This window comes from Schistocerca americana, chromosome 1 (assembly GCF_021461395.2).
Source record: "Schistocerca americana isolate TAMUIC-IGC-003095 chromosome 1, iqSchAmer2.1, whole genome shotgun sequence".
In the NCBI taxonomy this organism is placed as follows: Eukaryota; Metazoa; Arthropoda; class Insecta; order Orthoptera; family Acrididae; genus Schistocerca; species Schistocerca americana.
The window spans coordinates 267,188,799-267,210,399 of NC_060119.1; the positions used below are offsets into that span (position 1 = coordinate 267,188,799).

The 21,601-nt window shown below is 41.4% G+C and overlaps 1 protein-coding gene across 1 annotated transcript in view; it reads left to right on the plus strand.

The window, feature by feature from the left end:
• Positions 1-21,601, plus strand: part of LOC124581857 — a 379,210-nt gene continuing 357,609 nt past the window's right edge. Inside the window, exon 1 of the mRNA XM_047131302.1 lies at positions 1-100. The gene's annotated coding sequence lies outside the window, so the exon portion shown is untranslated. The remainder of the gene's footprint in view (positions 101-21,601) is intronic.

Genomic DNA, 21,601 nt, shown 5'->3' on the forward strand with positions numbered 1-21,601 from the left:
GCGGCGGCGGCGTCGTGTCAGTCGTGCGTCGCCGGCCACGCGAGAAGTTGCCGCTGCCGCCCGGCTGCTGCGACTGGGGCGAGCTCGTCTTCGCCCACAGGTCGGTGTACGCCTGCTTCTGCCATCCTCCCGTTCTACGTACGGCCCACACACGGAATTTCACTAGCGTTAGGTAGGAAAATTCTCCGAATTCCATTTACGATTTATTTCTAGAAGTTCTACATTTTTGTCGTGGACATACTATTCTGTCGTTTTCTTTTTCTTCCGAAGATTTTCAGAAGTACATTAGCAGAAACAGAAAACTCAGCAATTCGAACATTTTTTTTTTTTTTTTTTTTTTTTTTTTTTTTTTTTTTGCAACCTCAAATTTTGTCTACTTAAGTTGTATATGGAACAGTAATGAATAGGATTATCCAAAAACCCCATTAGCTATTTCTCCGTGGTCAGGTAACACTTTTATGACTCCTACAGCGGTGGCAATATGTAATACATTTCATTACATTACTTATCATATGACTGTTGTATACTAATGGAAAATAATTCATGTAAAACGCACAGTACTACACCATACACTAAGAGTCTTTGAACTCTTAATATTCTTTCGAGGCGGGAAACGCTTTGCTTACTCATTTTGTACCTGCGTCAATTTCTTTTAGGGCTGAATACGATACTGGTGTGACGTGCAAATATTTAACTGACTGTATTTCTTGCGTGTAAAATGGCAAATGATTCGCTTGTATCAGCAACAGAAGTGGACCGATTTATTGATAGCGAACAGAATCTGTTTTGTTGTAAATTCAGCTTATAGAGAAGGAAATGTCACTTTATAAAGAAAACTGTAAGGGAAGCTAGTCTAAAAATTAAAAGTAACACTTATTTTGCTTAAATTATAAGATACGAAGAAGAATTTCTAACATTCAGTTCCAACATTATCAAATTTAAATAGTTTCTTCCATAGTATCTTGTGTGATTAAAACTATAGCTCAACCCTTTAATGCATAGCGTAGCTGACCAGCTAGAGACTTCATTTCTTCGATGTATCCTATACTGAGCAACATTTTGTAACAAATTCGTTATGTAGTTAAGTGTATACACTCTACTGCAGCTGCTAAGCTGCTAGTAGTTCATCATAGCGACGGTAAATGGCAGGATGAACTGAACCAGTTCGACGATCAGCTGTGTGGATGTACTGCCGCGCGTGTGTTTTGGCGGAAAGTATAGACGTTTTTTTGGTGTTTGTGCACTGATTTGCGGGTTTTAAAACAACTTTTTTATTTTGAAAACGTAAGTAGATATGGTGTAGACAGTTAATTCGAGTGTCTTTACGATAGATTTGTAATTAGGTCTGTATTCGTGTTTGTAGCGATTGTCAACAATAATACTTTGTTAATTTAATTAAAATTTTTTCAATGTTTGTTTCGTAACGTAGGCACTATAAACTAAACGTAGTAATTTTTAGTTTGAAACAAAAAATCATGCATTTAAGGGTTCGTAGTTTCACTTTCGTGTGACTTTGTTAGACAAGCTTTCTGGGACAGCTCTATGTACCTGGACGAACACTTAACCGGAATAATACCCCGAAAATGCTTTCTCTGGAGAAAAAGTAGGGTAATATGTTAAACAGTGGTAGATACCAATAGAGTTGTCACGTACTAAGAGATCGGCAACATGTATTCATCGTTTTGAAGTAATATGTTCTATTTCTCTTATGTTCTTTTTTTTTGCGAATAGTTCGGGGTTACACTTTCATCCTCAGGCACGCGCGAATGCGTCTGCGACACCGGAAACAGTCGCGAAGTAGTGAAACGTAAATCACAAACGGAAAGTGTGGCTATGAAACTTCTAGTTCCAAAACAAATACTTTATTAGCTACAGACCCGCAAATAGAGTTCTCCTCCGAAAATAATGGAGAATATCGTGAAATACGTATTCCGCTGCGTATAGTTTGTTGTTTATTTGTTTTACGTTATCATTTGAGACTTTCAGACTCATCTCTCACGGGATAAGCAGAGGATATGTGAATCTGGTAGACAATCACACATTTTAGAGTGTATAATTTCTGCGTCGTAACATAAACAAGCGGAATAATTAGATTAACAGTAAATTTCGTTTCCTATTCTTCTGCTTTAACTAGACCCACGACTTGTAGGAACATGCTATTTGTAACGGTGAAGCAAAGTTGTTATGACTTTTTATCGAAACATCATGTTGTACATTGCGTTTGGTCACCGGTGGTCAATTCATAGACTGTAATGTAATAGCTGTCAACATCAAAATCTCGACAGTAAGCAATAAAGAATGTTGCATCTATTAGAAACTAGCGTTGGCTACGTTAGGTCACTGTCTACTCCCTGACGACATGAATCGCCAGTGAAAGACCTCTGGAGCTGTCCGGCTAAGCTTCCACTTAGCGACTAGAGAAGGAGCTACAAACACGGCCGTCCGTGACCTGATTTCCCGCACGCCTTCTCGGGAGGAAATAGCGCTTTGACACAAAGCGGCTCACACTAGAGAGGAAAAAGACCTCCTTCTCGAAACCACAGCTTTGTTCGTCTGTCTTTTCATTAATGAACTCGGGGATATTGTCTCCAATTCGGACAGTTTCGTGTTGGGTATCTGCTCTGCTACAGTTCCTGATAGTTAAGAAAGCGCAAACTGACAAATTCCTTTGGACAGCCTCTTAACACCTAGTGTTAACGGAAGTACGTAAATCGCAAAGCACTTTAAGCGAACATAAACAGCAGTGTGAGATGCAGGCCATCGCACTGACTATGTAATAAAACCTACAGAGCGATAACGAAGTCCTACTAGCCCCTATCGTGTGTCCTTATATTCATAGCTCGTCGCATTGTTTTAATGTGGGATAGTGGCTGAGGACAACTTTCAGGTAGTGTGATTACTCTTTATTATTTATTTCAGAGTGTTTGTGAAAACACCATCGTTTTTATACACTACTGGCCATTAATATTGCTACACCACGAAGATGACGTGCTACAGACGCGAAATTTAACCGACAGGAAGAAGATGCTGTGATATGCAAATGATTAGCTTTTCAGAGCATTCACACAAGGTTGGCGCCGATGGCGACACCTACAACGTGCTGACATGAGGAATGTTTCCAACCGATTTCTCATACACAAACAGCAGTTGACCGGCGTTACCTAGTGAAACGTTATTGTGGTGCCTCGTGTAAGGAGGAGAAATGCGTACCATCCAGTTTCCGACTTTGATAAAGGTCGGATTGTAGCCTATCGCGATTGCGGTTTATTGTATCGCGTTGGTCGAGATCCAATGACTGTTAGCAGAATATGGAATCGGTGGGTACAGAAGGGTAATATGGAACGCTGTGCCTCGTATCACTAGCAGTCGAGATGACAGGTATCTCATCCGCATGGCTGTAACGGATCGTGCAGCCACGTCTCGATCCCTGAGTCAACAGATGGGGACGTGTGCAAGACAACAACCATCTGCACGAACAGTTCGACGACGTTTGCAGCAGCATGGACTGTCATCTCGGAGACCATGGCTGCGGTTACCCTTGACGCTGCATCACAGACAGGAGCGCCTGCGATGGTGTACTCAACGACGAACCTGGGTGCACGAATGGCAAAACGTCATTTTTTCGGATGAATCCAGATTCTGTTTACAATATCACGATGGTGGCATCTATGTTTGGCGACATCACGGTGAACGCACATTGGAAGCGTGTATTTGTCATTCCCATACTGGCGTATCACCCGGCGTGATGGTATGGGGTGCCATTGGTTACACGACTCCGTCACCTCTTGTTCGCATTGACGGCACGTTGAACAGTGGACATTACATTTCAGATGTGTTACGACCCGTGGCTCTACCCTTCATTCGATCCCTGCGAAACCCTACATTTCAGCAGGATAATGCACGGACGCATGTTGCAGGTCCCGTACTGACCTTTCTGGATACAGAATATGTTCGACTTCTGCCCTGGCCAGCAAATTCTCCAGATCTCTCACCAATTGAAAACGTCTGGTCAATGGTTGCCGAGCAACTGGCTCGTCACAATACGCCAGCCACAACTCTTGATGAACTGTGGTATCGTGTTGAAGTTGCATACCTGTACACGCTGCATACGATGCTGCGTACGAAGCTGAATATCTGTACACGCCATCCAAGCTCTGTTTGACTCAATGCCCAGGCGTATCAAGACCGTTATTACGGCCAGAGGTGGTTGTTCTGGGTACTGATTTCTCTGGATCTATGCAGCCAAGTTGCGTGAAAATGTAATCACATGTCAGTTCCAGTATAATATATTTGTCCAATGATTACCCGTTTACCATCTGCATTTCTTCTTGGTGTAGCAATTTTAATGGCCAGTAGTGTAACAGAGTCTGATTTTCCTCCATGTACGACGTGAAGTTCTAAACATCGCTATGAACATCGAACAGTGTCCTTAAGTTCGCCAACTGTTTCGTAACTTGCGGCAGCAACCTTCCGTTCAATGATCCCTCATAATGCGTTGACGCAAGATGATAGCTCAGGACTTCGGGGCAGCCACTCCGAAGTTGTAGGCATTTGGACAGAACCAAGTCCAGTCCATTTACCAGGAAATACTTCACTGCGATCTTCTCTAACAGCAATAGTATGATGGGCTGGTGCGCCATCCTTCTGGAACCATACGCGACCGAGCAGTTCGCGATCTTACAGATTTGCAGAATAAACCACTCACGCAATGTGATTCACAGCACTGTAGAGGAAGAACGAATGTTCTTCTGCAGCGCAGATGATGCCCATCTGGTGCGTTGTGTTCAAGTTTTTCATAAAAAATATGCGTTTTCTTTACTTCAGAAATAAATGATTCTCGCTTTTTCACTGCGATATATTGCACACTCGTCCGAGAAAAACTGTTTCCTCCTTGAAAGTAGAGTAGTAAAGACATCGTGCATTCGCTCACAAGTCTCATGATGTTTTAGCATGCCATTGTCACTCAGTAGTTTACAAACAGTGATTTGAATGCCTTTAACTTCAAATCATTCTTAATAGGTTTGTCTATTGCGGAGGATGGAGCTCCCAGTAACTATGACAGCACACGAGAGGACGTTTTTGGCGAACGTTCGACAGACGCTGAAGCCTCCACAAACGTAAGTCGTGTTAGTGGTCGTCCTGAGCGGAGCTTATCTTTTATGCAACCAGTGGCAAAGAGCTTTTTCTGCCACCTAAAGTCGTCGGTTTAGGTGGGGAAGGTTTCTGGAACCTTAATGTGAAATCATGCTGAATATTTCTCATCGATTTCCTTGCAAGGTGTCGTTCGTGAACCCGCGTGCACATTACAATCCGTTTCTCCACGCTGTAAGGGGGACTCATTACCCATGATTCAACTGTGTGTCAGCACCTGCAACAATAAGAAGCAACAGTTCATTAACATCTATGTAATACGTAGAATGAAACTGCCTACGTATTAAGCTAAAACTACAAACATGTTTGGATGTCCTAGAACACGTCCCATTACTGCGTATTGCTACAGACTCTATCAAAACACTGACTTAATAAATAGTGTATGTTTCTACGAACAACATTTCTGACAAAAATAGTTTCTGTAAAAGAAACGAAAATAAAACCAAGACTGCAGTGAGATAAAGATAAAAATCACCAAAGAGAAGTTACATTTAGTCCTTAGTTAGGTAAACGCTTTAATGAGGATTTTGACATATCTCATGACTGGCGTATTCCAATATCACTTTATTATTGTTAGAAAAAGAGCGTAATATCAAAACAAATCTCCTACAATATTAGACTGTTCTCTATTGGCCTAATAAGGAGAAATTTAGTAAGATGTGGTTCCAGCTCGTTACGCTTCGTTTCAACGTAGTTTGCAGTTAATATACGTATTCGTCGTTGTCAGTGACTAGCGTGGATAAAATGGGAATGTTTGTTGCAGACCTTAGAGTGCAGTTATCTTTGTGTTGCTTGACGTTACTTCCCTAGAGAATGTTACATATAAGTGTACCACTTTCCAAGATGAGTGAGAAGACAATAACCAATCCACAGTGTACTTAATACCTTTGCAGCACATAAGTTTCTCTTGCGCCTACAACTGTACCATTAAACAACATAAAGAAATTGTGTCAGCTAGTGTTGATGGAAGTTAACAACCGCTTAGAACGTAACTTATGGAAACAAAGAGCTAGCTACAATGTAGTCAATTCTACAGTAGATCATGTAGTACTTTTAGTCAATTCTGCAGTAGATCGTATAGTATTTGTGTTTTTATACCTCTATATATTTCATTGTTTTCAATATTCTGTGATTGTGGGTGTACCCTGTGCAACACTAATAATCTAAGGTAGGTAATAAGGGAAAGGCGAGTCCATGGATAATTTCAAAGAGGCAGTCGTTCTGATCGAAAAACACACTGTACGAAATCGAATCTGATAGAGGGCGTGGCCGTTTGAGTTAAATGTTCACCAGCGAGAGCGTGTATTGAGACATTGTCTGTGACAGTACAGCGAAATCTATTTAGCGGACGGAAGGATAAAGACAGAGAAGTTAGGACCATTTTGAGAACTGCCTAATGTGCTGAAAGTTTAGAAGGAGAGCTTAAAGGCAACCCCGCTCCATCTCTAATTACTTCGTCTTCAACCGGACGTTAAATCCTAATAATGGTTTTCGTTTTACAGTGTGGTTATAATTAAATTTGCACTACTTGACAGAGTCCCCATGAAAATCGAATAATAGTAGTAGGATAATGAAACTTTGTGAAAGCATTTGTAAGGACGTGCGGAATAGAAAGAATAAACCATTGAAAGATAAACTTAATTTCCAAATGAGAGAATAATATTCGTTGTTTGCGTGCCATGTTTACGTTACAGGCTACAAACATTGCTCACTCTGATGGTCTGGAACCGCATTACAGATATCATTTCACAACTGTTCACAGCACTTTTCGAAAGATGAACCATGAATGGCTCAGCCATCGTGACACAGCTCGTGCTCTGCTTGAAGATCGCACATTGCCTCCAGCACTCCCAGCGATGGCAACAGCGACTTCACCAACAGTTTGTATTGCACCTGAACGTCGTACTGTACCAGAAGCAGTTGTCAAATCGCCGGTCAATTCTAACTTCCGAATCATGTTCTTCGTCCCGTGTGCGGAAAGACGACCTCTTCATATTCCTGTAACTCGTCGAGACTCGCGAATAGCAGCGGCACTATTGCTATTGCTTTGATGAAACAGCATTACGGGTAAAGCCCTGCTCACCTTGTCCAGATCCATTGTGATTCTCTGCAACTGTAATGCTCGCTGATGCTTGTGTTTCAACCCTACGTCTCTCTACCATTATCGGCGCCTAGCGGCAAGTTATAATACTAACACTGCTGAGAACGCATATCTTTCAGAGGAAAGTCTGAACATCACTCCTATACAGTTGGGTACCCATACGGCAAATAGTTTTCCGTCTGTACTAGGTAAAGTAGCGAAAAATGAATTGTGACCACCGTGTATAAACCCGCTTTACAAAGCAGACTTGTAAATGCCATTAAACTGACAGAACAACAGAGGTCAGAATTCAGTCATGCACTACTGTAACTACAACTTTGCCTACGAAGAAATGTGTTCCTCACACCGTGCGCTTTATCAGCTAGTTGTAACCACGATATTAAAACAAAAAAAAAAAAAAAAAAAAAAAAAAAAAAAAAAAAAAAAAAAAAAAGATTTATCCGATTTCACAAGGTTTACATTTTCTATACGAATAAATATTAACTTGTGCATCGAAATTAAAAGCTTTAATTTGGTGCCAGTTGTGAGCTGCTGGTTAATATAATTGCCTGGTGCATGCATTTTAGTAACAGCATTTTTTCTCCTGTCTCTGTGCAAAAGTATGCAGAGAGTTCGACTATCATCTGAATGTTTGTCGTGTGACCGTTGGGGGGTACATTGAACGTATGATAGAGGTAAAGCCGGCCGGTGTGGCCGAGCGGTTCTAGGCGCTTCAGTCTGGAACCACGCGACCGCTACGGTCGCAGGTTCGAATCCTGCCTCCGGCATGGGTGTGTGTGACGTCGCTAGGTTAGTTAGGTTTAAGTAGTTCTAAGTTCTAGGGTACTGATGCCCTCAGATGTTAAGTCCCATAGTACTTAGAGCCATTTGAACCATTTGTAAGAGGTAAATAAAACTTTTATCCTAAACGTAATTGTAAAAAGTATTGCAAGGTTGTGTGTGTATGTAAAATACATACACTTGTAAAACTGGTTGGTTCTTCTGAAAATAAAACGTCATTAGTCCTAAGTGCCAGTTAAATTTCACTTCAAATGTCTATCTTCGTTCATAGAGAAGATATACTCGAGCGGAATGCGAATGAATTTTGTTGAAACAAAACACCCTGTGTTTTCCTGGTGCTTACGTTCATTAGCTACTCTATCTAGAGATGCACTTAACATTAACTTTGTGCACATGGGGGAATTGATTCTCAAGGGAGAAGAATGGACTTGTTTGTTTACGACGCCCATTCCGCTCGTGCCGATGTTTATGGCACAGTTCCCACGAAAGCGTCATTCAAACGCTGGAAGGCTGACGCAGCAAAGCCACCGAAGATTTCTGCTTCGTCACTCTTAGCATTGTTCCTCTTTCGTGACGGTCTCCTTCGAATACCCTCACTCGTATCAGAGCCTCTTGTTTTGCGAAATATTCAATACAGTATTCTGCGTACAAGATTGAAGCATAAATTCGTAACATTTTCGGTTAATTATAATGATATCGCTGCCACATCATTTATCACATGTGTCTTTATTAATCTGGAGTATTGAGTTTACAAATTCGGCATGAATTTTGCTGATTCGAAGAAATTTTATTCTATGCGTCAATTAATGTGCCAAGCAAACGTGAAACACTTGCAAAAAAGATTTTATTTTTGCAGGACAGCGGAGAAAAATTAGAGAAAATGTTTCGAAACAATTTATCGGGAGAACAGCATTGGAAAATGCATGGCAGCAAACAACTTCTGTCGATTGAAAATGAGGTACATTGTAATGATTTGTTGTCTTGAAAAAGGTCGTTGGATTTCGATGAATACTATTTGTATGCAGCAGACATTATAGTTAGGGCATACACAGCCTGGATATTTCATTTTGAAAATAAGACCACTTCTGCTGTAAGTCCTTTGTTTATAGGCACGACCGGTTTCGCAGTATTTTAGTTGCGAGCAGATGCAGTCCATACAAATGTAATGGCCAAAAACTCATATAAGACAAGAAAACGTAACTACAATGAAAAAATGTACGGGATGAACACAAAATCAGGTCATTATCCGATCGAGTAAAGAGAACGGGATGACCCAACGTTCATAGTCAGCGATTTTTGCTAAGTAAAATAACATAAAATAATTTATAACGCTCCCATAATACCTAGAAAGAACGAAAGCTAAAAAGAAGGAATTCCTAATAAAAAAACTACCAGGTAGGTAGTATACTAATAAATTCCACTCACCATCAGTAATAGTATCTGGCGAGTTAATGGATCCCTATATACCGAAAAAGTGATCAAAAACCGAACACCTTTAATCATCTAAGGGCTTAAGTAAAATTAAGCAGATCACGATCCATCTTTTAGCTAAAAAGGATTGAAAAATTTTTGATAAAAAGCCCAGTTATTCAATCTTAGGCGTATAATTTAGTTCATGTTAAAAAAAATCCTGTATAACACTATTTTAAGGTTAGCACGAAACATACATGAAGTCAGAAAGTAACGCATTGCGAAGCCAGGTGGCAAGAGGCTGCGCTTCCCAACGGAAGGGAGCGCACTGGACCTATACTAACAGGCGGCGTGTCAGTACGGAGCTGCAGATACTCCACTTAGCGACTTGGAGAGAACGTTCATGTGGATCGCGCATGCACATCCGCAGATAACTAGAAATCTAGAACGATGACTAGGCTGATGCGAAAGCTGGGTGATCCGTTACAATGTGTTAAAACCGATGTAACATCATAAAAAAAGGATAGAATCTAGACTAGTGTGATGCGCTTTACAGGAATCGTGTTTTATTTCAAATTCAGTAAAAGGATGAGAAAGACAAAATAAAGTAATTTAATTTTCTTTCTTTAAATACAGCACTTAAAACGAAACCGGGACAAACCATTTATTGTACCGGGGACTTCTTAATTTTACGTAATACCATAGATGATCATATAGGTCGGTTTTTGATCACTTGTTCGGTATATGGGGGCCCGTTATCTCATCAGATATTGTCACTCATGGTGAGTGGTATTTATTAGTACTGTACCTGCCTGTTTCTTCTTTTTAGCTTTCATTCTTTCTAGGTATTACGGGAGCGAACTATGTTATTTTATGATATGATGTGCACTACTGTTCATCCTGTATATCTTTTCATTTTAGTTACGTTTTCTTGCCTTACATGAGTTTTTGTCTATTACTCTGTATGATGTTAGGAAGAATTCCGCTAACAGCAGATGAAATTATGGTTGATTGAAATACAACCGGTTTCGCGGCCTAAATTCGCATCATCAGGTGTAACTTACATGGTAAAAAAAAGTATAGTGTCATGAGTTTGTGAATAGTAAAATGATAAAAGGAATGTCTAAAATATAATCATAACGTTGAAAGGTTATAGGCATACCCATCACTCCAAGTCAAAATTCTCTATTCAATAAGTATTGGCAATAGCATGTGAACAAAAGGTAACGAAGACTTGCTTCATTCAATTGGAAAAATTGCTAACAGGTGAAACTTTCAGTTACAGAGCGATGTTTTAAAACGTAACGCGCAAAGATTGCCGGTGATAGTTGACTGCTGTATCACTAATATTGTCTAATGGTGATTCCATGGAGTCAGCGCTCCACCCTTCTCGGTGATTGCTAAGTTGCTGCAAAACAGCTATTGTGATCTCGTTAATAAGGTAAATTAATAATAAAGTTGTCTAATGATTATTTATATACCTCGTAATGAAATTCCATGGAGCCACCGCTCAACCGCTGCAAAAAGGCTCTTGTGATCTCGTCAATTAGGTAAATTAATAATGAAATCCAAATAAAATCACACATCGTCTCCGGTGCGACGTGGTAAAAGATACTGCAAATAAAACTTTAAACAGTTTCAAAGAGGTATGTGATGGAATTTGTCGGATTTGTAAAATTAGCGGGCACTGATTTAGTATTTCCATCAATGACAGTTGCTGAACTGTGTACTAATATAGCAAACTGCCGGTTTATCTAATTCACTCAGAATTAATTGATCGGACTCTTACCCTTTAACTGTTAAATAGTTGTAAGCAAAACAATTCTCAGTTCTATGCACAGAAAACTGTAGGCTGACTCCACTTATAAAGCCACAGAACGCTAAAATGTCAGGCTTTGCTGTCAAAATAACACAAAAATAATTCAGTTTCTTGCTGGAAAAGGTCACGGTAGATTTACGTCCTACGGATGTGATTATTCCGATATATTGAGTGTTTGACATATTTTGGCTGCTTCTTGGCGTTGCTTCTGTGCTGATCTTGTAAAATCTTCTTGCCTGTGATTTATTCTTTCTTCTCCGGCGATTTCAACACTTCTTCCTCTTCAGTCACGATTTTCCTAAAAATAAAGTCTTATACCCGAAGTATATTAATTTGTGGTAGCATAGGAGCCCTAAACATCTTCTAGAATGTTCCAAGCTCGACTCTCATCTCCGAATAAAGTAACAATGTTCTCCGTCTCACTAAACTTCCATTGTTTTCTTCCAAATTTGCACTCCTTTCACCATTACTGAAACTGATCCCCCTTTACTAACTAAATTTATCGCAAAACTACGCTCTGCTCGCGTCATCATCTTAACATTGCTGCCTCGACGTGCTTCGCTCATTATTAGACAGTTCACTCTTTCAGATTTTTTCTACACGGTCAAAAATATTCCCTATCAGCTGCAGTACCAGAACTTTACAGGTAGTGTGGATAGGTGCACTGAAAATTATATTACAATTCAAATAACGTTACTAACTACCGTATCAGTTTGTCTTTAGAAGTTCATACATAAAAAAATATCAAAATATAGCAAAATTTAGAAGAAATAAAACATATTCCTGTAAAATGTTTGCAAAGCATCCTTGCAAAATCTGAATTTGGTCGGGAGACTATTGCTTATTCAGGAAAACGGCCAAAGTATCTTCCTTACAATGTGGGTACATAATGATCTAAACAGACACTCATTTCTGAATACGAGGAATTTCTGTGCTGCAGGAATGAATTTTCGTAACGTAATATTAAACTTGTCTGCTAGACGAAACAACGACAGTAATCTACTGAGTTGATAACCTTAAACAGCAACTGAAATTTCCATACCCCATCACCCCAGGATTCTACGGTATTCCTTTCCATTTCATACAGAATTAAAAATGATTTATTTTCATCTACGACAACAACCTTCCGAAGATTTCTTAAGCAGGGAACTGTTCTCTGAGTATGACAGAAATCACAGGCCACACCCATGATTGAAAAAGGCAGCACACCTGATTCTTAGAAAACTATTAGATTAAAACTGTGTGCCGGACGGAGACTCGAACTCGGGACCTTTGCCTTTCGCGGGTAAGTGCTTCATATCAACAGGCCACAGGATTTTTTTTTTTTTTGTGTACGATCGCCTTACCGTAGGACATTTCATTATGAATTTTGTGCAAGCTGCCTAGGTCAATCCTTTTACACAGCTCTAAGAAACATTAATGTAAAGTCACCCAAAACTTCGTAAGAGATCGTCGCATCCACTGTTAATAACATTATATCACATAATCTCTACATGCGCAGAGTGAGCTCACACCACGCTAAGGTACTCTAGAGACGTAGCATGAGAAAACGATTTTCACTCAGAATTTGCGCATGTGATTCACCAGCCATCCCCCTCCCCCTCACCACCACCACACACACAAGATACAGCTCCTTTTATAGTAATCAGACCGTCTCTGTACAACAGGCGCTCAGTAGCCTAGGCAGACAGTCTCATGACGGTGAGACTGGGGCCAGTCTACAAAAAGCTCCACACAAACGTGATACGGCACAACACGAAACGAATTTTCTGTTCTCTAGTATGGCTGAAGTCCTAAACAATAGATCGTGATTTAGTTATTCATGTATTTAGCATCCAGGAAGTATAGGTTATTCAGCCAGCTAAAAGGTACAGGACATACAGAGACATAATATCTCGGTATGAACCACATTAATTGGCTGACATAATATGAGGTTAATTAAATCACCAGTTTAAGGAAGGATGATGAACTGCTTAAATTATAGTTAAATACTGTTTACAATTAGGTTATACGAGTATAAACTTTTTCACTGCCAGCATAGTATCCAGTGGTGTATTGCAACTACAAAGATATCAATCGATTTATAAGAACTTCCAAAACTCCTTGTTGATACGAGGTTGGTCAAGGAGAGCACGCTAGTAGCACTTACCACAAATTTCAATTGCGGTGGTATTGCTGTTGCAAAAACGGTAATCTGTTACTTTCCCATCTCGTACACGCCAATAGTATGTTGTTAATGTAATTTTCTGTAGGGTCGACGCGATCACAGTACGTGACTGGATTGATTCCAGTGCGGTGAAGGACACCGGGAACCATCAGTGGTTAAATATTGTGAGGAAAAGAGTTGCTATCAACAGTCTAGGTTTACCAACGTCGTGACGCCATTGTCCATGGATTAATGGATTTAATACAAGCATCAGATCAATCCTTGTTTATAGTAGACGGATTGCAGCCTTCTTGTCATCTTTGGCAACCGTAATTCGTGAGCAAGCGATGCAGTTTAGAGGGTGGAGGTTTGCAGTCGACTGGAGAACCACTTTTTGTTGCTCTCTTCGCGAAAAATGCGACTTATTCATTATGAATAATAACAGAATGGGAATACAGAGGAATTCTAAAGTTGGACACCGGATTTCAGTCTGGATTCATTTCCCAGTAATAAGATAAAGTTGCTTTCCCTGCAAGGCAACTGACACTGAATGTGATGAAATTAGATCCTTGAAAACACGAAGAGATGTAACAATTCTTAATACTTATAATACGACTATTAGCTTCTGTTTCTTTCGGCTGATGGAGCTTATTGGAGACACTTATTTGTGGAGAGAGGAAGGCACACCCCGAATTTTCTTCCTCTTTTATTTTCGAATCTTAAGTATGTGAAAAGTCTGGCAGTATTTGACATATTGTATCAAGATGTGTAAGGATAATTTTTCCGTTTTGAACTGACTAAATATGTAACAGAGCAAGGAAATTCAACTAGCGAGAACGATCACAATATTGCTTACGAATTAATTGTCTGACTGTTGGAGACTTCAGATGCTTTAACGAGTCAGAAAGCTGCTACAAACTCAAAACAGGCTCAGAAAGCCGAACTGTTTCTATGTATCCACGCAACGGTCTGTTCGCGGCGTCATCAGACCGGTGTGCAAGATCGCGGCGTCGCCGTGTCGTATTCTATGGCACCTGTAACGAGGAAGAAATGATGCCGTTTGTGTTATTTAGCACTACGGCCCACAACGTGTCTCGTTTCAGTCCTCCTTTTCTGTTGAAATTGTTTTCGTACTTGGAGTTTCTATCACCTATCTGTAGATCCTAGCGTGGTAATTATTTGATCTTGTTCAAACCACGATGTCAGAGAAATGAACTGGGTGGTTTCTCGGTTCTAGTGCGTGATTTGTAGCTTCTATCTACACTTGGCCGCAGGGGCAAGAGATTTTATATACTCCTGCTGTGGCGAGCAGCGGGCGTTGCTCCTTTGCAGTGTTCAAATATTCGTGCACATTTCTTGTTGGTTTAAACACCGTACCAGTACTGTGTTTTATACATACTTTGCTGATGCGATTTGTGATAATTTTTACAAATAGAACAAAAACTTTCCCTTAATTTGTTTCTTCTTTCGTTAGAAATGGTTCAAATGGCTCTGAGCACTATGGGACTCAACAGCTGTGGTCATAAGTCCCCTAGAACGTAGAACTATTTAAACCTAACTAACCTAAGGACATCACACACATCCATGTCCGAGGCAGGATTCGAACCTGCGACCGTAGCAGTCGCGCGGTTCCTGACTGAGCGCCTAGAACCGCTAGACTCTTTCGTTAGAAGCTCCAGATCTTTTGGGACATAGCGCCCTATTTATCTCTTTGTCAGAGTACCCGTTTCTTCTGAAGGCCGTTCTGAAGTGATCGAGCCCGTCCTCCTAGCACTGCGGTTCACAGATTCTTTTAGCCCGGTTTATTAAGGTTGTGATTGCTCCTCTTTTCTGATTGGAATGGTAATTGATATTTTTGTGAAGGTGTCTTTCCGTAAGTGAGTGTGGATTTCTGTAGACTTAGATGTTCAGAAAATTTAGAGATTCAGAGTGTCCTTTTTCTCCATGAGTCCATATAACAAAAGTATCATACACACACAGCAAAGTCAACAAGGTGCTATCCTCTTCATTGTCTGAATAGCTGCGTCTTCAAATTTTTCCATATAAACATTCGCTACAGCTGCGCTAAGTCGTTTCCCCATAGCCGCCCCATGGGTTTACTTGTAAAATTTGTTGCCCTTGGAAGTAAGTTGATGCAAGACAGTGTTTCAAGAGACCTACCATATCCTTTGCGAAAATACTTTCCAACTGTGATATCACCTCATTAAGAGTAACTCTACTAACCTGTGTTACAACATCAAAACCGACCATTATATCACTTAGACTCAGCGTCAAGAATTTTAAAGTTTTCGATAAATTGGCCAGAATATTTGATGTAAGAGTCATTTTTTCCTAAAAAGCATAATAGTGGGGCGAAGTGTTTGGCAATCCAAAAAATGTTCAAATGTGTGTGAAATCTTATGGGACTTAACTAATAAGGTTATCAGTCCCTAAGCTTACACACTACTTAACCTAAATTATCATAAGGACAGACACACACACCCATGCCCGAGGGAGGACTCGAACCTTCGCCGAGACCAGCCGCATTGGCAATCCCGTATGTCGGAAATCACTGGCGCTAACGATCGGTCTCAATGGTATGGCCAGTTTCTGAATCTTTGGTAAACCATGCAATCGTGGTGGGAATGCCCCTGAGTTGATGAAACCTTGCTAGTCAATCGGACAAATCTAAGAAGCGTACATCCTGAAACGTCTAGAGCTTCCAATGAAAAAGAACCACCTGAAGGGAAAATTTTCCTTCAAATTGTAAAAACAGTCAAAGGTCGCAGCACCAAATTACTCAGAAAACAGTTTATTGGTACTGTGCTTAAACCAACAGGAAAGGTATGCGAATATTTGAACACTTCAAAGGGCCTACGCCCGTCGCTCGCCACAGCACGAGTATATAAAATTCCATGCACTTGCTGCCACGTGTACATAGAAGTTACAAAAAGAAGCATTAGTTCCCACCTCAAGAAACACAAGATCAATTGCCGCCTGGGCAAAGATAAATCATCAGAGGCAGATCACGCACTAGGACCGGGAAACCACCAGATTCGTTTCTCTGACACTGTGGTTTCAGTAAGATCAAATAATTACTGTGCTAGGATCTACAGTGAGGCAATAAAAATTCCAAAGCACAAAAACAATTTCAACAGAAAAGGAGAAGGATTAAAGTAGAAAATTTGTGGGCCCTAGTGCCTAATAAAACAAACAACACCTATTCTTCCCCTCTACAACTACATAGCATACATCACTACGATTCTGCGATCTTGGGCAGAGGGCTGAAGAGTCACGAACCAAATGTTTGATGGATACATACAAACAGTTAAGATGAACATCGACAAAAGTAAAATAAGAGTAATGGAATTTAACTGAATTAAATCAGGCGATGCTGAGGCAATCGGATTAGACATTAAACACAGACGAGTCTGAAGCAGCTTTCTGAGTCGTTAAAGCCTCTCATGAAGACCCAGTCAGTGGAAGATGATACATTAGGCAGGGAGCTATGTCTTGGACCACGGTCTTATGCGCTTAAATCAAATATCAGCAATATCTCAAATACTAGCCTTGAAAGACTACACTGTGTGAGTCTCACAACATTTCGGTTTACATGTCAAAGTCTCCCGACCTCGCTCTGCTTACCCGTCACAGTCTCACGCGAGAGCTCATGGACTGGTGCGTGTGCGTGCCTGTGTTGGTGTGTGTGGGTGTGTGTGGGTGTGTGTGTGTGTGTGTGTGTGTGTGTGTGTGTGTGTGAGAGAGAGAGAGAGAGAGAGAGAGAGAGAAAGAGAAGGAGAGAGAGAAAGAGAGAGAGTGAGAGAGGGAGGGGGGGGGGGGGGGGGAGGGGATCGCTTAGGCGATCTTCTGCTCGATAGGTCAATGACGCTTGATGTATTACAGAAGGCTGCGGGGAAGAATTACGGTAATGGATTGTCCCATGTTGGGAAGTAGATCCACGTGTGATCAGAGGGACTAATTAACGAAGGAGCTCGTCCTATCGGCTAACGGTGTGCGGTTCTCCACGGACGGCGGAAGTTTGCTGGCGAATCTAGTGCGTGGTTTCCTTATTGAGTTCTCCGTAACTGCAGGCGGAACGTCGGGCGTCAGTGGAGCACAACACACGCGAATTTTCATTCCTCTGATTACAGTACTTGCATACTGCAGCAACAGCCGAATTACGCTATGTGGCAAAGGAACACTCGACACAAGGCACCTGATTTCACAATCTACAAGTTACTGTTGTAAAAGTGACGGAGATTTTCAGGATCAAAGACGTATATTTTTAGTTTTCTTGGCGTTCGTTCATTGTAGCCTTAGAATCTGATTACTTTTCTTCTCCGTACTATCGGTTTACAAACCACCACTGATTCTATATCGAGGATAGCATGAACGGTGCACTGAAATTCAAAAATATGTGACGAGCAAGTTTGACTGTAATTACTCATTTATGTCGTTGCTAGGACTTCATTCCAAAGACTAGTTTGATGCAGCTTTCCACATTAGTCTATCTTGTGCAAGTTTCTTCATTTCTGTGTAACTATTGACACTTCCATCTACTTAAACCTGCCTTCTGTAGTGAAGCTTTGGTCTCCCTCTATAAAATTTACCACCCCGCCCCCCCAAAAAAAATACTTTCCTCCCTAACTAAATTAACTATAACTATTCCTTGATGCCTCAGAATGGGTTTCATGTACCGAACTCTCATTTTAGTCAACGTTCCACATCTTTATTCTTCACGTCTACACAGTGATTTTTCAACATGGCCACCCTGGCGACGAACATATTTCTCTCAACGAGAGACCAGTTCATTGAAACCGTCACTGTAGTATGTCTGATTTTGTCGACGGAGCCACAACCTCGGCTCTGGTTGCACCGCTGCGTTACTGTCAAAGTGAAATCTTCGAAGGTTTTCTTCAAGTTCTGGAAACAGATGAAAGTCGGATGGGACCCCTCTGGACTTTATGGAGAATTATCGACGACTGGGAGACAAAGGCGTCGGACTGTTGCAGATGTCGCAGCGCTCGTGTGGGGTCTGACATTGCCATGTTGCTGGAGAGGGTGCCCCATATGTGGACGATGTCTTCCAATTCGAAACTCGATTACAGGACACTGTTCCTCACACACCGATATACTTACGTTACAAATGGTTCAAATGGCTCTAAGCACTATGGGACTTAACATTTGAGGTCATCAGTCCCCTAGAGCTAGAACTACTTAAACCTAACCAATCTAAGGACATCACACACATCCATGCCCGAGGCAGGATTCGAACCTGCGACTGTAGTACCAGCGCGGTTCCGGACTGAAGAGCCTAGAACCGCTCGGCCACAGCGGCCGGCACTTACATTACACTCCACCATGTTATACACTACAATTAGTAGCCCTTTAGCGGCAGAGGGCTTCAAATACATAGACATGAAGCATAAAGAGGTAGAATGTTAATTACGTTCGCTTTATGTAAAAAGCTTCGAGAGTTTTCACATAAAAAATTCATAGGCATTACATTTCACCACACCCTCTTATTTTCTTTTTCATGTATACTTTTCATCGACCAAATTTCACTTCCGTAGAAGGCTAGAATACAAAGAAAGTCAGAAAAGATGAGCTAACACTTAAATGTACATGTTTGTTACAATATTTCTTGTTTTATGAAAATATTTTCTTGTTACTGAAAATATGCATTTTATATACCATATACTTCTGCCATTGTCAGTTATTTTGCTTCCCGAAGAACAAAAGTGATCTCCTATGTTTAGTGCCTAATTCAGTACCCTCAGAATCGTTTCGTGTAATGCGGCTACATTCCATTGCTCTTGTTTTACTTTTGTAGCTGTTCACGATTGTTCTAATGACTACCCATTTCATTTAACTGGTCTTCCAAGTCCTTTACTATCTCTGTTACTGACAAATATTAAAGCTTTTATTTTTTCTACCATATATTTATCTTCTTCTCCCAATTTCTCTTTGCTTTCGTTTACTGTCTGCTAAAGAAGGGAGTGAGACATGGTTGTAGTCATTTGAAATTTGAAAGTGAGTTGTCAGAAACTCTATAAAAATCGTCTGATTTCTTAACCCAAATCTCCACTGTAAATAGCATATTACCAGATCCACAAAAAACATCGTACCACAGCAACGAGCATAAATGTGACGTTGTTGATAACACCATACGAACTCTACAGGTTATGTAAAGACAAAGGCAGCCTTCTAAAAGACACAGTAGGAGTGTACTTATGGATGACCGCACGAATCACTTCAGCGCGTAATGCTACGCGTGTTTATGTAAACTTTATTGAGTGACATCATGTTTACGCTTGTGACTGTAAAACTTTTTATTTCCGCAACAGTCACTGGCGTAAACATGATGTCTTTCTAATAATTTCACGACTGTGAATCCCAGTTATGAGAAATTAATTTTATGTAAATTGTCCCTCGAACTATCTTTCTCTGTTATCATCGCTTGTAAATTATCAGAACGTATAAAGATAAACTTTAAGCTCTTTTGCTGTCACTCAAATTTGTTCACACTTTTCCAGAAGTAATCGAAAAATATTCCCCGGAGCGAAACGAGACAAACACTATCAGTGGCACAATTGAGCGGTATTTAAGCTGATGTAGACGTACAGACAACTAAATGATAACAGTTTCAGAAAAACTGAATGATTTATTCAAGAGAAAGAACTTCACAAAATGTGCAATTCAACAACTTGTTGGTCCACTTATGGCGCCTATGCGAGCAGTTTGGTATTGATTGGTAGAGTTGTTGGATTTCCTCCTCAGGGATGTTGTGCAAGGCGTCCAATTGGCGCGTTAAATCGCCAAAATCCCGATGTGGTTGGAGATCCCTCCCGACAATGCTCCTAACGTTCTGAATTGAGAAGCGATCCGGCGACCTCGCTGGCCAATGTAGCATTCGCAAGCGCGAAGACAAATAGTAGAAACTCTCATCGTGTGCGGGTGGGCTTTATCTTGCTGAAAAGTAAGACCAGGATGGCTTGTTACGAATGGCAACAAAATGGGGCATCAGGCGCCGCCAACTGCTCGCCAACTATGCAGCGCACGTTCATAGCTCGCCTCAGCATCCGAATTACTGTCTTTTATTCCCGAACACAGTGGTTCATCTCCCGGATCGGCGACTTCGGTCAGGGATAACGATCGCTGTACGCGTCCATTCCCTATTGTCTGAACTCGAGTCCTTTCCTTTACAGCGTCTCGTGCTGGTCCAAAAACAGTCACTTCCGTGGTGTATGCCTCGGCCGAAACTGGATCTGTGGCGTTTCCATAAGGACTCCGTTCTTCCTGAGGCACTCCGCAGTCACTTCCTAACTTCCTATCCATCCTTGACGCGTCCCATGGTTCTGTCTGAAGTTATCTATACCGACGGTTCGCTGGTTGATGGTCGCGTAGGCTTTGCCTATAATCACTCGGCGCATACCGTACAGCGCTCCTTGCCGGATGGCTGCAGTGTCTTCACTGCCGAGCTGTTGGCCATCTCTTGTGCCCTAGAGCATATTCATTCCTGCCCCGGTGTGTCCTACCTGGTCTGCAGAGATTCGTTGAGTGGTTTACAGGCCATTGATCAGTGCTACCCTCGCCATCCTCTGGTAGAGTCGGTTTATGCCCTCGAACGATCTGGTCGTTCAGTGGTCTTTGTATGGACCCGGGGCATGCCGGAATTCCGGTAAATGAGCTCGTTGACAGGCTGGCCAAACAGTCCACTCGTAAGCCGCTTCTGGAGACTGGTATACCCGAACCTGACCTCCGATCGGTGTTAGGCCGCAAAGTTCTCGGAATTTGGGATGCTGCATGGCACAACTTAGTTACGCCCAATAAACTCCGCGCCATCAAGGACCGCACAAATGAGAGGAAGTCTTCTCAGTGGGGTTCTCGCAGGGACTCTGTGGTCCTCTGCCACCTTCGCATCGGCCACACTTGGCTGACGCATGGCTATCTTCTCCGGCGTGAGGCCCTACCATGTTGTCGGCTGCGGTTCCCGTTTGACAGTGATCTTCATTTTGGTAGACTGTCCACATCTAGCCGCTCTGAGACGGAATTTTAATCTCTCTGACTCCCTTCCTTCGATTTTAGGAGACGATGCCTCCATGGCTAACTCTGTTTTACGTTTTCTACGTGACGCCTGTTTTTATTCTTCGGTTTAAGTTTTAGTTCCTGTCCTCTGTCTCCGTGTGCATTCTACCCTAGAACTTTTCGGTTC